At 44.4% G+C, this 13,539-nt stretch overlaps 4 non-coding genes across 4 annotated transcripts; 2 read left to right on the plus strand and 2 right to left on the minus strand.

Annotated features, from left to right (window-relative positions):
- Window positions 1–620: 620 nt before the first annotated feature.
- Window positions 621–692, minus strand: trnah-gug (transfer RNA histidin (anticodon GUG)). The gene has a single exon. It is a non-coding gene; the product is annotated as a tRNA-His (tRNA).
- A 2,480-nt stretch (window positions 693–3,172) lies between these two features.
- trnah-gug (transfer RNA histidin (anticodon GUG)) lies at window positions 3,173–3,244 on the minus strand. Its single transcript has one exon. It is a non-coding gene; the product is annotated as a tRNA-His (tRNA).
- An 8,097-nt stretch (window positions 3,245–11,341) lies between these two features.
- Window positions 11,342–11,414, plus strand: trnar-acg (transfer RNA arginine (anticodon ACG)). Its single transcript has one exon. It is a non-coding gene; the product is annotated as a tRNA-Arg (tRNA).
- Window positions 11,415–11,842: 428 nt separating this feature from the next.
- trnar-acg (transfer RNA arginine (anticodon ACG)) lies at window positions 11,843–11,915 on the plus strand. Its single transcript has one exon. It is a non-coding gene; the product is annotated as a tRNA-Arg (tRNA).
- The last annotated feature ends 1,624 nt before the right edge of the window (window positions 11,916–13,539 follow it).

Consider the following 13,539-nt stretch of genomic DNA (forward strand, 5'->3'; position numbering starts at 1 on the left):
GCCTTGAACACAGCATTAGCCGAAACGGCCGTGCCGCTGTTATCTGCTTTAAGAAAATGTATTAATTTTCAGTAAAATTATGGTCGCACCACATGACATTTTTTAAGGCCACGGGCGATTCATCTATATGAAAAAACACTAAAATTGCTAAATTTAAAAATTTAACGCAAATTTTTGTATACACGACATCCTTGATGTTTGAACAGTTGCAAAAGATATTCTTTTTTTTGGTATTTTAAAACTGGCATGTTGAAAACCCTTATGCGTCATTGACCCATGGACAGACATGTGACCAGTTAAAGGGTTAGTGCTGCACTGATTACCACCTCCTTTTCAAACATTAAATTCAGACGCAGTCACAGTCCCCACGACTGATGAGTTTTCACACATTTTTATGAAAATGTGCTGTAACTCGCATTACTTAGATTGTAATGGATAAAATATTACTGAAATTGTATTTGTAATGCGTTATATTACCGCATTACAGAAACTAGCAATAGATTACTGTAATTGTGTTACTTTTGTAAAGCCTTACTCCCAACACTGGTCAACGCTTGCATATTATAAAGTGATGTAGAGGACGGCAGTCAACTGCAGGAAATATCCTGTCTGTGCAAGTTTGCCATGACCCGGATTCGAACCGGGGTTGCTGCGGCCACAACGCAGAGTACTAACCACTATACGATCACGGCTACTGCCTTGAATGACTGCATGAAGACCCAGCATATTTACAAGCTCCTGATTTCTGTAATGTCTACATGGGCTGTACTTAGTGTCTAACAAAAGGAACTTACATGCAGACGTTATCCATTGCGCCACTAGCCCTCAATGAACCAAGGTTGCTGGATCACCTGAGCTGTCACAGAATAGAGGATCAACAGTTGTATATTATGCAGTGATGTCAAGGACGGCAGGAAGTAAAACAACCTGTCTGTGCAAAGTTGCCGTGACCCGGATTCAAACCGGGGTTGCTGCGGCCACAACGCAGAGTACTAACCACTATACGATCACGGCGACTAGGTTTATGGACTGTTTGAAGACCCAGCATATTTACCAACTTCTGACTTCTGTTTTGTCTCCATGGGCGGTCCTCATTGTTTAACAAAATCAAGTAATATCCTACAAATCATGTTACTTTGGGGGCTTCTTGTGACCACAACAATGCTACTTTTTGGATTGCTTGCATATTTTGATTTACATTGTGAAGGGGTAGAGATTTCTAATTGGTTAAAGCAGAAGTAAGTGATATATTTGTGTTAATATAAGTCTTAAATAGTTATATCTTCCGACAGCAATCACTTGTTTGGTCTGAATCACGGGTCTGTCAGTCCCTCTGCTCTGCTCTGAGCCGAAGAGAAAACATTTATCGTATCCTACAGTTTTTATCCAATGAGGAGAGAGAACGGCATGCAGGGCTGTGTGTGCAGCCAAGGAACGCCGTGAATGTGGTGACGTAGCGACGAGGACTGTTATGGTGCGTTCAAGGAAACTCGTATTTTTCCGACCGTGAAGTCGTACCAGTTCGATCTGGTATGAGTTCACCGGTCGGAAGTTACGAGTGGCCGTTATAGTGACTTTCACAGGTAAAACAGGTCGGAAAAACACGAGTGGGTTGCCTGGAACGCTACAAAGTCGTAAGTCGTGACTTGAAGCTGTAATTTACGATTTCAAAAGCCTGCCTGGAACGCAGCATTAGCGAAAACGACCGGACCACTTACTTCTGCTTTAAGTTATGGACAGACATGTGACTAGTTAAAGCCTTGACCAAGCTAGCCAGGAGTTGAACCTAGAATCTTCTGATCCGTAGTCAGACGCTTTATCCAAGGTCAAGGTCAAGGTTTCTTTATTAAAGCAATACTTACCTTTCTGGAACTTTTGCACATTTCTTTGTCTAAGCTAAAATGCTATTAATAATCTGATGATACATTAAAATGTAAGAGAAACCCAACAGGGTTAAAAACTCATCATTTTTTCATTCTCATATAATTCTGAGAAAAGTCTGACCAATAATATTATTCGGTCCGATTAATAAGATTTGACAAGCGACCGAACCTACTTAATATGTAATCACTTTGTGAACCCCTCTCCTCCTCTCCACCCCGACCAGGAAGAACACTTATTGACAGAGCAGTAGTAGGACATGAGCAGAGGAGACTAGAGTCACAACACACAAGAAAGGAGGTTTTTGGAAATAAATAGTTTTTTAAAAGACCAATAACTGCAGCCGCAGCTGGTCGTGGAGTTTCATGTCTGATATTGTAACATTGATAGTGATCAGCCCCGAGTGATACGTTAACACAGGAAGTCACATGTGTCTATAAAGCATCCAGTGCTAACGGCTAGTAGCTATATAGGCTACTGTTAGCTCTGTGCTAACGGCTAGGGGGCTAGGCTACTGTTAGCTCTGTGAGTTCTCAGCGGTCCGTACCCGGTTGAACTCCGGACCGGCGCGGCTCCACTCGGCTCGGTCTGGATTTATTTTCGGCCTGAACCAGCGCATCAGGTGGCGCTGGTCCGGCCGCCAGCCCGGCTCGTTGAGAACTGTAATCTGTAACAATCACATCCCCTGCGTCTCCAGTAGCAGTAGGCTAACAACAGTTTATTATAAAACTCATCAGTCATCATCACTGAGTCCGTTTATACGGTTTAAAACTCCGGTGTTGTGTTTGTTTGTGTTCCCGTTTCACTCGCGTTCCTGTTCTGTTTACCGTTGCCATGCCAACGCATGCCGCAGGGAGGGAGGGGGCTCGTGGAGGTGCAGCAGGAGGGAGAGGTGGGTGGGACTTGTGAGGGAGGTGGACCTGTTGATTTTCAAATGTTTGTGCTGTGCTGAGTGAAATGCCAGATCGGTAAGTATTGCTTTATTACCAGCTGGTAAATTTGTTGTGCAGACAGGCACTCAGCAATCCCAGTATAAAAAACAGCCACACACAGACATCATGACAGACAAATCACAAATAGAAAAACACAATATAATCAAAATACATGGTCATAGTCATAGAAATAGAAAAGTCCTTCTACATAGAAAAGTCCATTATCCATTGCGCCACTAGTCCTCAATGGAGCAGGTCACTGGATCACCTGAGTTGTGACAGAATAGAGGGTCAACAATTATATATTATGCAGTGATGTCGAGGATGGCGGGAGGTAAAACATCCTGTCTGTGCAGAGTTGCCGTGACCCGGATTCGAACCGGGGTTGCTGCGGCCACAACGCAGAGTACTAACCACTATACGATCACGGCTACTGCTTTGAGTGACTGCATTAAGACCCAGCATATTTACAAGCTCCTGATTTCTGCAATGTCTACATGTGCTGTCCGCAGTGTTTCACAAACGTGGCTTACATGCAGAGCATGATTTATCACCTTGTTGTTGACGGAAATGCATACCAACAATTGTGGTGTATGTTGCAGTGTCGAGAACTCCAGTCCACTTCAGCCATTTTACAATAATACAATTTTAATAATTGTAAAATGCACTTTGCTATCTGAAATTTCAAAGCATCATTCTTCATCTCTGTTGTATTTTTTCTTTCTACATATCCCCGCCAGCTGTGAATGAGGAATCCTGCAGCAAGCAGAATTAAAACTTGGTTGTTTTGGTTGTGTATCTTTTTATTGCCCAAATATTGTTATTAAAATAAATATGTGTAGGCAACAATAGAGGACAGAATGTATCTGAGACAATTGTGATGTAAGAACCTATTTTCATCACATTTTGAAGTTGGCTATTTATTATTTGATGACTGCAGTTTGGTGTATATTATGCTGAAGAGGAGTTTTGGAATTGATGGTCATGTGGCAAAACAACAAATATGGATAATTTACTTAAATGTGGATTTTTGCTTGAAAGTTGTTCTGCAATTTCACTGTTTTGGGTTACTGTTCTGCAGCATCACCAAGCCTGTACTGACCTTTAGCCGGTGGACAGCCACCTTGACATTGTCTTGTAACAGACCTTGCTTATTTTGGGATTTAATCTACCCCATGATAATGTTCAGTTGTCCAGATGCAGCAAAGCCCTGAATCATGTTTCCTTCACCTATATTTAACCGTTTGAAATATGTTTTAGAGTTGGTTTGCAGTGCATTTTTTACACCATACACAATGCTGTATGATCTTTCTGAACACTTCCAAAGGTTTTATTTAGCTCAGTAACAAGACATTACAGTAAACAGAAAATAATATAACATCTGCTTCCAGCTTTGGCAGAAAAAAAAATTCTAAGCCCTGGGAAATTATTTAAAAGCAAACGCTGTAGTTATAGCCTGTGTTTACAGTAATCATGCTTCCTCTGTGTATGTGTGTGTGCGCTATGGGAATGATGAATGACTAGTGACTGGACTTGTGCGTGCATGTGTGTTTGTGTATGTACTGTATATGTGTGCATATGTGAGACGGTGGCTGTGGGTGGTGGTATGTTTGCATGTGTGCCATCCACCCCTTTCCCACTGGTCAAAAAACCTGTTTAAACCCGCTAACAATCGGCTTTTAACAGCTTTAATCGGCTCGGCTCCGATCGGCTTGCAGTGGGAACACCAGAGCCGGGTCAACCCGCTAATTTATGTGATGACGTTTAGCGTTACGTGCCACCACGTGTTGTGCCGCGGACGTCCGTCATATGGCCGCGGCAGACTCGCTGTCCTCTGCGGTCCTGGTGCTCCGCAGGTCAGCCAGACACCTCGTCTGCCTCGGTGGACGGACACGCCACGGCGGGCGGCTGTGGCATGACACTGTGTTTCTTGCACCGTGGATGAGAGCGGGGCGACTGGTTTATGCTCTGTCTGATCCCCCAGTGGGGGGCAGACACGGCTAATTTTGGTCAATGGGAAAGGGGTCAAATGCCGATTGTTAGCGGGTCGACCCGCGTTTAAAAAACCTGCGTCGCTTTAGAGAAGCAATGATAGAGAGAGGTTTCCCTTGTTTGCTCAGACGTATTCACAAGGAGATGGATGTTCTGCTCACGTATGTTAATGCCCACATGAAATTACCTGTTCAGTCAGTTCACATACACAAGCAGGTGAGGAGAAACAACAGTGGCATAAGAAAAGTGGTTTGTCTGAATCTGTTAAGCTTTAATCTTAGATTCTACATGGACCAAATTCAGAGTATCTGGACTAGGCTACTACCACAGTGTATGACCACCATCCAGCCCTTAATATGGCCAATAATACATCCAGATTTGTCTCTGTCAAATATGTAATTTCAGCAGCAGTCAAAAGTAAATTGCCCAGCCTCCCACAGTACTTTATTAATGATTTGCAAGTTGTGGTGGAGCAGATAATGGGTACACACATTCCCCACTGTGCATTCAGGCCGTGGCATGTGTCATTTTTCACCCCAACTCTACTGCACACATTGATTCCTGTGAAAAATGTGATGCGTTAGTGGTGTAATTGTGTGTGTGTAGTGCGTCGGAAAATGTAGCGTTAAATTAATGCATGCATGCATGTTCCTTTTATATGGTTGCCTCTTGTGTATGTACATAAAAAAACAAACAAATGTGTTCTCCGGTGCTATGATGTAGTGCAACAGTTAGCAGGGCTATACATGGCGAAGTAGCTGGAGTGAAAATGCTTCAAAGCAGCTGGTATATGTTCTTATATTTCTCATCTGTGAAGAACAATGTGGACCACACTGGAGGCATCTAAAACAAATTCAGGGCACTTTACTTATTAGACCAACATGCAAAGTGCAAATTAATTTTCCAAATTCTTCATATAGGTATATAACCTATCTTAGCTAAGGGAAAACCAATCTTTTATCATTGGTGGAAGAAAAATGTTTGTTTTATGAAACCTTCAAGCAGTCTCATACTGAAAATCATAGCCTGTTTGGGATTTTTACTTTATTCTATGTACCTCAGGTCCATTTATAAATTATCAATAACTCTAAATCATATTGTGTGGAACATTAGCTTCATAAATGAATAGAATAACACAAGGGGACAGATATGGAGCCTGAAGAACCTCCTTTTCCAAGTTGTGTCCCCTAATGCTTCATGAGCATAATCACAGTATTGATTGGAGGCAGTGTCAACTGTCTCCAAATCTACACAAACTCAAACAAGGTTTTAGTGATTGATCGGATCGGTGGCTATTTTGTTGATAAAAAGTAGAGAGATGTGCTCGTCCTTAAGATGCACTTAATCTGTCCTTCAAGCTCACTCAGGATCAGGATCATCTTAGCTGCACACATGGTACCAGCTGTCTTTACCAAATGTCTAAGCTGTTTCCTATGATATTTTGCAGGCAGCCTGTCACATAAGATTTACAGACAAAAGAGAGAAAAGAGGAGAGAAGCATGTCTATGTTATACTGGGAGTGCATTTGAATGAATGGAAAATGAGATATCACATCACTTCATCAATGTCTTTGTAGAAAAAACAATCTTTTAAACATGCTCACACTAATATTGGGAAGGCCCTCTTTTTTTGTCCCAAGTCATGGATTCCTCAAATGCTAGAAACTGCTTTGGGATAATGAAAGCATCACATAACGTGTAACGAACGCGTTAGTTTCGTGAGTTGAGCAATCAGTAACTTAGTTTTTTTTTTTTTTTAAGTAGCCTAATCTGTTACTTTTCGCCGGATAAGGAAAGGAAAATCCCGACTGCAGCCTGCTTTTTGTCAGGCAGTAGGCTACTGTGCAACCTGCGGATGTGTCAGCCGAGGTGCAGTGCTGTGATGCGTCTGTGCCCTGCTGACGTACGTTACCTATGTGTGTGTGTGTGCGTGCGTTTCAATTCGCCAGAGAAAAGGACAAGAACATAACGGTAAAATGCACACTCTGCGTTGGTGATAAGCTTCTATCGACCACAAAGAAATCCACATCCAATTTAAGGACCCATTTACATGGACCAGCTCCACGTACGGACCTGCTTCTCCAGCAGCAACAAGCAGGCCGGCTCTCAGTGCTTGCCCGCTTTCAGCAGCGCCCTCTCCGCGAGCGGCAGCTCAGTTCTCCCCCGGTCCAGCCCGGATCTCTACTCCATAGCTGCCGTAGCAGCAGTGTCATACCAGTACATTTAACCACATTTTTAACTTTTAATACACACAAGGCAGAGAGTTCACGTCTTGCCAGCCTTCTTCCTCTCCACATGTGAGTCCTCCGTTCAAACTGACAGACAGATCGAGCAGTGAAGCCGCTGATCAGTTCTGCGATCAAAAAAAACAAAAACGCTATGTGGCATATTTATGACTGTCTTTTCTGTTATTGTTATCCTGTAGAGTTACTTCGGTTGGAAGATTGATGTTATTCGTCAGGACTCGGTGCATTTAAAAGAGGCTGTGTGTCTGTCTGTTAAGTTGCAGCATGTGCGAGGCGCGCTGCAAAAGGCTTTTCATTTTTGGTAACGCATGAGTACTCTAACGCATTATATATTTATTCATAGGTAACGCAGTAACGTAACTGATTACTTTTAATTGATGGTAACGTTGTAACTTAATTAACTACTTTCCAAAGTAACTATACCCAACACTGGTGCCCACCACCCAGAACCAGCCTCTACCTGCGTAGAGTCGAGTGTCTTATGCTCCTGCTGCTGCTCTGAGCTCTGCCTGTGGCTGCTTGAATGCTACTCCAGAGACCAAAGACCATTACTGACTCAGTGTTTGCTGTTCACTTGCAGCTCCAGTCTTCTTCATTTCCCAACTGTAACGTAGGTCACAAATGTACTATTTGCACATCACCTGTACTATAACGTCACAATCTCTTTGTCTCTCGCAAGATTTGTGTGAGACAATCAGAGCAGCCCTAAAGCTGTATGCTGTATGGATTATCTGAGCCTTGAACCCGACACCAGCAACACCAAATATATCCTGGTCTTGACTGATCACTTCAGTTTGCTGTCGCTATCCCAACTGCTAATCAGAAAGCTAAAACAGTAGCAAAATGTTTGTGGGACAACTTAACTGTCTGTTAAGGTGTACCTGAACAGCTACATACAGACCAAGGCCCTGACTTTGAGTCCAAGCTAATCAAAGAGCTCTGTGATGTCATTGGGATTCAGAAAACCATTATGCAGTGATGTCGGTTACACCCCGCCTTTCCGAAGCCCCGCCTTTCCGACAATAGACTTCCATTCATCGTAATAGCGGGGTTTTCTATTTTTTCTAAAGACCCCGCTACTCCGAAAAGGCTATTGGGGGAAACCCCCAGCGCGCAGTGCGCATTGATCCTTTTTTCCTTTTTGGGGTCAAACGGATCATGTGCATAATTAACTGCAAAACAAGCAAATACTTCATATTAATGACATATAACGTTCATTATGCTTCTAGCCTGTCTAGCCTCTACCTGGTCTTTTTTACTAAACTTAACCAACTCCTTTCTTCATTGCCTAAGCCCAACCAAAGCATCTCCCTCAGTCAGCTGTCAGCACGAGCGGTGGCTGCAGCAGCCTCGCGCCCGTGTGAGCTCAAGCCGGCTTCAGCCGTGCTCGAGCGGAGCAGGGGGGGAGAAAAAGAAAAAAAGTGTATTTCTATTACTGTGTGGGAGATCTCCAACAACGGAGTCGGGGAGAAAGCAAGTGGGACAGATCTGCCCAGTCCCTGAGCAGCGCACGTTTCACAGACAAGCCACAAAGCAGAATGTAAACAACGTCACGCGGTTCAGCACCTTGGACAGCTGCGGTGGGGGGGGGGGGGTGTCGGAGTAGCGGTGTTTCGAAGTGGGGCTATTTCGGAACAGCGGGGTGTCGAAGTGGAGGGGTTTCGGAATGGAGAGCTGTCCCCCTGTGACAACTCAGGTGATCCAACAACCTGGTCCACAGAGGGCTAGTGGCGCAATGGATAACGCGTATGACTACGGATCAGAAGATTCTAGGTTTGACTCCTGGCTAGCTCGGTCAATCCTTTAACTGGTCACATGTCTGTCCATAACTTAACCAATTAGACATCTCTGCCCCTTCACATTGTAAATCAAAACACCTAGCCAAAACTAAGTGGCATAGTTGTGGCCACAGGAAGCCAACAAAGTCACATGAAGTTAATATTTAGGATATGACTGGACATTGTGAAACACTAAGGACAGCCCATTGAGACAAAACAGAAGTCAGGAGCTGGTAAATATGCTGGGTCTTCAAACAGTTGATAAAACTAGTTGCCGTGATCGTATAGGGGGACAGCTCTCCATTCCGACACACCTCCACTTCGACACCCCGCTGTTCCGAAACACCACCACTTCGAAACACCGCTGTTACAACCTCCCCCCCCCCCCCCGCAGCTGTCCAAGGTGCTGAACCGCGTGACGTTGTTTACATTCTGCATTGTGGCTTGTCTGTGAAACGTGCGCTGCGAGACTGGGCAGATCTGTCCCACTTGCTTTCTCCCCGACTCCGTTGTTGGAGATCTCCCACACAGTAAAAGAAATACACCCCCCCACCCCGGCTCCGCTCGAGCGCGGCTGAAGCCGGCTTGAGCTCACACGGGCGCGAGGCTGCTGCAGCCACCGCTCGTGCTGACAGCTGACTGAGGGAGATGCTTTGGTTGGGTTTAGGCAATGAAGAAAGGAGTTGGTTAAGTTTAGTAAAAAGACCAGGTAGAGGCTAGACAGGCTAGAAGCATAATGAACATTATATGTCATTAATATGAAGTTTTTGCTTGTTTTGCAGTTAATTATGCCCATGATCCATTTGACCCCAAAAAGGAAAAAGGATCAATGCGCATTGCGCACTGCCAGAGCCAGTCTATTGACGGGCCTTGCCACTCTCCATTAGCCCCATTGTATCGAACTTGGTTGCAGTTCCACCAGAATTCCACTAGGAGTGCTCGCGGGCGAGTGCAGAATGAATGGGGCCCTATGGAGCTAGAAGGCTAAATTTGTCCCTTTCACCTGGTAATAGTCAAAAATCGCAAATATTGTTGTATTTTCTGCAAGATCAATATGGATTATAGGTTAAAAGTGAAATTGTTGAGACGTTTTGTCCTTTCGATTTCCTACAGGTTGGGCTGTTGTTGGCCATAAAACGCTAGCATTCTGCTAATGAATGCTAATTGGTCAGTGACGGACTTGCGACTATTTACGACCAGAGATCCCACCTGATGACACAATAGCTGTAAAACGGGCGAAAAGCTGTTTTATTTCCTTCTGTAACGCTGTTATTATGCACTTTTATTAACTTTAATATTTTTTCAAGCGAGAAAGTAACTGTTTAGTCCCCCAATATGCGGTCAGTTTATCCAAATGACGGCTGTTTAGAAGTCTGCTCCGATGTTTTCGGAGAAGCTCCACCATGAGCTCTACCTGTGGAGCAATGACCGGGACATCACAGCGGCAGCAGCCGGTCTGCCTACCTCTGTCGTCGATCCTGGCGGAAAAAACGTTACCCGTAGGTTTTTAGAGGTTTACCACCGGCTGGTTAATTCTTTTTAGGTGATAAATGTTGGTCTCATTGATGAAATCTAACAATTGTAGCAGTAGCATTAGTTTATTGTTTGAATGAAAAGTGAAGCTTCATGTGTGTATTGGACAGAGAGCAGTGCTGCCTGGGGGCGTAGCCTACGTTCACCACATTTACATAAATAAATAAATGTTTTAGAATGAACCGATCGTCTGCATTAAATGTTTTTTTTAATAATTATTATTATGTTATATTATATAACATGGTTACGGTCCGCGGTTCTGTAGACGGGCTGGACGGGCTGTCATCGTGCTCTGAGGTGACTCAGAAATTACCGTAAAGCAGCACCTCTTGTCTGTGACGTCATCATGTTTTTTGAACAGCTTTTTAGAATAGAAAAGTGAACTTAAAAAATCCAATATTCAGCCAAGTGCATTTTATTGCTTCCCCCTTTTGATAATAATATTCAAATTACTTGACAAAAAATTATTTCCAGAGAAAAGTGGATTTTTAGGGGTGTATCCCCATTGACTCCCATTCATTCTGCACTCGCCTGCGAGCGCCCCCACATGGACAGAGACGTGTTACGAAAACCCGGAAGTTGGACGAGAGTGGCACTTCTCCTCAATATTAGAAATTCTCTGGCACTGCACAGCCTCCGTTTCCTTTCTGATTAGGTCCGTCTGTCCGTTCGGAGTGGGGAAGTTTCCCCAATAGCCTTGTCGGAATAGCGGGGTCTAGAAAAATAGAAAACCCCCCTATTACGATGAATGGAAGTCTATTGTCGGAAAGGCGGGGTTTCAAAAAGGCGGGGTGTAACCATTGTATAGTGGTTAGTACTCTGCGTTGTGGCCGCAGCAACCCGGTTCGAATCCGGGTCACGGCAACTCTGCACAGCCTGTTTGTTTTACTTCCTGCCGTCCTGTACGTCACTGCATAATATACAACTATTGACCCTCTATTCTGTGACAACTCAGGTGATCCAACAACCTGGTTCCCAGGGGGCTAGTGGCGCAATGGATAACGCGTCTGACTACGGATCAGAAGATTCTAGGTTCGACTCCTGGCTAGCTCGGTCAAGCCTTTAACTGGTCACATGTCTGTCCATAACTTATCCAATTAGAAATCTCTACCCCTTAATGATGTAAAGCAAAACACCTAGCCAAAACTAAATGGCATAGTTGTGGACACAGGAAGCCAACAAAGTCACATGAAGTTAACATTTAGGATATGACTGGAGTTTGTGAAACACTAAGGACAGCCCATGGAGACAAAACAGAAGTCAGGAGCTGGTAATGGGTCTTCAAACAGTCAAAAAACCTAGTCGCCGTGATCGTATAGTGGTTAGTACTATGTGTTGTGGCCGCAGCGACTCCGGGTCACGGCAACTCTGCACAGACAGGATGTTTTACCTCCCGCCGTCCTCGACATCACTGCATAATATACAACTGTTGACCCTCTATTCTGTGACAACTCAGGTGATCCAACAACCTGGTCCACAGAGGGCTAGTGGCGCAATGGATAACGCGTCTGACTACGGATCAGAAGATTCTAGGTTCAACTCCTGGCTAGCTCGGTCAAGCCTTTAACTGGTCACATGTCTGTCCATAACTTAACCAATTAGAAGTCTGTACCCCTTCACAATGTAAATCAAAACACCTAGCCAAAAGCAAGTGGCATAGTTGTGGACACAGAAGGCCAACAAAGTGACATTAAAATCATGCTCTGCATGTAAGTCACTTTTGTTAAACACTAAGTACAGCCCATGTAGACATTACAGAAATCTGGAGCTTGTAGATAAATATGCTGGGTCCTCATGCAGGCGTTCCAGCCAGTAGCCGTGATCGTATAGTGGTTAGTACTCTGAGTTGTGGCCGCAGCAACCCCGGTTCGAATGCGGGTCACGGCAAACTTGCAGACAGGTTGTTTTACTTCCTGCAGTTGACTGCCGTCCTCTACATCACTTTATAATATGCAACCGTTGAAAACATAATTCATATCTACCAGACAGGTTGATTTGGAGCCACTGACACAAATGAGTTAGTTAATGCCTTGGCAAAAATTCTTTCATCTCTGTTTTTCCTCGTGTATGTCTGGCTCACTCCAGCTGCTGTAGCAGTGTGTTTGAATCATCTGCATAATCAATTATGACTGCATAATATACAACTGTTGACCGTCTATTCTGTGACAACTCAAGTGATCAAGCAACTTGGTCCACTGAGGGCTAGTAGCGCAATGGATAACGCATCTGACTACGGATCAGAAGATTTTAGAAACTGGTAATGACAAACGTGCATCAAAATTACAGAAAGAAGTGACAGGCAGGGAAGGTGCAGAGAGAGAGAGGGTGAGTGCGGCATAAGCAGGGTGGTCGGACTGGCGTATGCTCCCTGCGCTACATCGGTGATGCAACAGTTCACATGAATCACGTTGACATAAAGCAAGCCAAGTGTTAATGCATTTTGCGCTCAACTTGCGACATGTTAAAAACATGTAAAATGATGAGCTACTAACTGCCAACATACCAGGGAAATGTAGTTTTAACAATCAGGGACTTTTTAAGGATAAGTACCAACTTCAGAAAGACCCTGACCAAAATGCCGACTTTGCTCAAAGTCCTTCAATGTGAGCGGCATGGGAGCAGCCGCAGATCTCTGCAGGAGCAGCTCAGTCAGAGAGTTTTTTCCCACACCCACGACTGCTGCTGTGGCGGCTGCACCGCCGATGGTCGTTGCTGCAGCGGCTGCAACAACTCCGCAACCACAGCAGTTCTTAAGACTGAGGTATTGTGGGCATTGAAAGTTATGAACTCACATTACTCGTACAAAACGTCAGAAGACGTATCTCGTCTTTTCCAAGCGGGGTCCGCCCGCTATTCCGACATGTCTCTATTTAGACATCCCGCTATTACGACATCCCTCTATCTAGACATGCTGGTATTTCGACACTTTTTGGTATTGCTACTCCGACACTTTTTTTTCCTTTTTTTACAGCTGCGATACCCAGGCGCGTCTTCTTTTCAGCATGCCTATCACCAGTTTGATGAGGGAGTGATGTTCCTAATCTCAACAACTAAACTATCAAGTCGCAAACAAAACTGACACACATGTCAAGTTAACCTGTCACCTTCAGCACCACGGACAGCGCTGCGGATGAGCCGCGGAGAAGTGCAGCTGTGAGCGTCTGGGCTCTGGGGCCTC

Source organism: Trachurus japonicus, chromosome 24 (assembly GCF_045865225.1).
Source record: "Trachurus japonicus isolate A0001 chromosome 24, Traja_1.0".
Lineage (NCBI taxonomy): Eukaryota > Metazoa > Chordata > Actinopteri > Carangiformes > Carangidae > Trachurus > Trachurus japonicus.